The 2,952-nt window shown below is 43.0% G+C and overlaps 1 pseudogene; it reads right to left on the bottom strand.

Annotated features, from left to right (window-relative positions):
• Positions 1-1,966: 1,966 nt before the first annotated feature.
• Positions 1,967-2,512, bottom strand: LOC144229369 (peptidyl-prolyl cis-trans isomerase A pseudogene; annotated as a pseudogene).
• Between the last annotated feature and the right edge of the window lie 440 nt (positions 2,513-2,952).

Below are 2,952 nucleotides of genomic sequence, written 5' to 3' on the forward strand. Positions count from 1 at the left end.
TAGGTGAGGGGGATTAAGGAGTGCACCTGTCGTGATGAGCACCAGGTGACACCAGAAATTAATACAGCACTAGATATTAACTGTACTGGGAGTGTTGTTCTTTCTAGCTAATTTTCACTTCTATGAAATCCCATAAGACGTATATAACCAAAAGCACGGTAATTAAGAGTAAGCATTTCTTTCTCCCATGCGAGCACACACATACAAGTACGTATCCACTGATTAATCAGAAAAATATTCCACTGAGCCAGAACATTAATGCATTTATACAAAGACTGGAAATATACTTTGCATATATTCATCATTTGTAAGCATTAGGAACTTGATCACAGCTACCAGTTCCTAATTTCATATCACAATTTAAACCTAGAAGGAATTTCACATTTATGTTTATACATTAAATCACGGTGAAGTTAAATTCTGGAACAAATTCCAGTATTCTTGGTTTCCCCTACAACTGAAACATTATACCCTTTGATTAAGGTATTGTTGATTAGCTTAGAATGATTTCTTGCAGGCATTATTTTCCAGAACATGTCTCTTAGCATTCTTAGTCTTGACGTCTCATCCTTATACTAGTCTAGAGGTAAAACATATCATATGTTAAAGATCAGAGAGTCAGATGCAGCCCCTGAAAGTACTCTCTTGTAAAACATTCTGCTGACATCTTATCGTCAATAGAAAAATCATATGAAGTCTAAAATCATATGAAGTGCCTTTGCTTCACGAAAACAAAATGAGAGACAGCAAGAAGAGGCAATAAACCAGTGTTCAGAGCAAGTAAAGGACAGTTCAGTATAGAGCGAGAAAAGAGTACAGCTTCTGGTAATTAACTATCTACTTTGGAAAATGATCTTAAAAGTTAATATTTTCATCATTAAGTTCTTATGCCTTTCTGTTTGCTTGCTAATCATTATCAAAGAAACGAAATTTTAATAGCAGATAGATCTCTACTTCCCAACCAGAATTTTTTTAATCTTTAGAATAATATTGATTATAATTCCAATACAAATTACTCAGAAGACATAAATTAGAAGTATTATTATTGACATATTTTAAAAAATTGAGGTTAATATTTCAGTTAGATTAAATCAAGAGTCCCTGGGTGCTTAGGTAAAATTCCTTCCCAATACCTAATCATGAATATGCAAAGACTATTTTACTTTGTGATGAAAAGAAACCTGATTACTAGCACTCTGTGAGGAGTAAATCAGACTTTATGACTCGCAAGAAGCAGTAACAGTTTTAAACAGCATTAGGTCAATTTCATGGAGGCTTCAGCCTTGTAGTCTTGTACCTAGGCCAAAAGCACAGCTTCTGGAAGCAAATGTTGTGAATCAGATGGCAAGTAGAATATGCCACTAAAAGCAACCCCCAGAGTGGTTTTAGCACTCTCAGCCAGGCCCCATGCCCTGGACGACTGGTGTGATGGAGCAGGTATCCAGGGATGACCCCCTAGCCAGTCCCTGTCGCCTCCTGGAGGCTTCTCTCCGGAGGAGCGGACTTATCCTAAAACTTATCCAAGACTCTGACCGTGGCATCCGGGAGTAGAACAGACACTCAGCTGACTGAAGTGTGGAACATATTCTACCAGGAGGTAAGGAAATGTTGGGGTCCAACTATACCGTGCGGCGTAAGGCTGTGGGTATGAGAGTTGCCCAATTTTCCCGGTAGTTCTGCTTGAACCAGTTCCTGCTTTCCTCCTGTTTCACATCCACAACTATTACAACCATTACAGAATCTTTTGTTGGCATTATCGTTGCTGTTTAGTTTTCATTTCATTATCATAAACGTAACTCCGCAATGCAGCTAGACTTGGAGGGGAATATTAGGAACATACGGAACCCCTCGAACTTCAGGGACAGCACAGAGATGATAGGCTGTGTCTAGCAGATGGGGGCGAAGAGGTGCCTTCCTGAGCGACAGAAGGAATGGTCTGGTAGTTAAGATAAAACACAAGTCAAGTTTATTCGATTTGCCCACGGTCAGCAATCATGATCTTGTTGGCCTTGCCATTCCTGGACCCAACGCGCTCCATGGCTTCTGCAATATCCCTGCCCTCTTTCACCTTGCCAGAGGCCACATGCTTGCCATCCAACCACTCGGTCCTGGCGGAGCAGATGAAAACCTGGGAAGCATTTGTGTCGGGTCCAGCGTGTGCCGTGGACAAGATGCCAGGGCCCGTGTGTTTCAGGATAAAATTCTCATCATCAGGTTTCTCCCCGTACACGGCCTTGCCGCCAGTGCCATTATGGCATGTACAGGCACTGCTCTGGTATAGAAATCCCGAAATAATCCTGCGCAAGCAGGAACCTTTATAAGCAAATCCTTTCTCCCCAGTGCTCAGAGCACGAACGTTTTCTGCTGTCTTTGGAACTCTGTCTCCAAACAGCTCGAAGGAGACATAGCCTGAGGGCTCGCCATCCATGGTGACGCTGAAGAACACGGTGGGGCTGACCATGGCTGGACCGTGCCAGACCTTCTGGGGTAGTGGCGTCTGCAAGACCACCATTACAGAATCTTAACTTTGAGGGCCATCATGTTCCCAGTTGCTATTTACCTCTTATTTCTATTGGCCTGGTCCACATAAGAAATGTTTTTCTTAGCACCTTTGATTTTGGAGGAATAACATCCTCCTCTTTAAGAGTCCCAGGCTCAAAACTCAGCTTCAGAAAATTTCTAGAGACAGGATATAGCCTGCACTATCAGTAAGCTACTCAGCACCATGTTCTTTCTTTAATGCTGTTCCCTGTATCTCCGAGGCTAGAAGCCTGTGAGCTACCTTCTCCAGACTCTGTGCCATCGCGGTTCAGAGTGAGGTCACGCAGATAGGACACACTCACGAGGCAGAAGAGAAGTCAATGCCCAATGTGGTGGTGGCACGCAGGTGCGTGGACTTCGGCAGATGACCAGTGGGAGGTGTTGCCAGATGCTTCTGGGTACGGCAGGTAG

This window comes from Crocuta crocuta, unplaced genomic scaffold (assembly GCF_008692635.1).
Source record: "Crocuta crocuta isolate KB4526 unplaced genomic scaffold, BGI_CrCroc_1.0 scaffold224, whole genome shotgun sequence".
Classification (NCBI taxonomy): domain Eukaryota; kingdom Metazoa; phylum Chordata; class Mammalia; order Carnivora; family Hyaenidae; genus Crocuta; species Crocuta crocuta.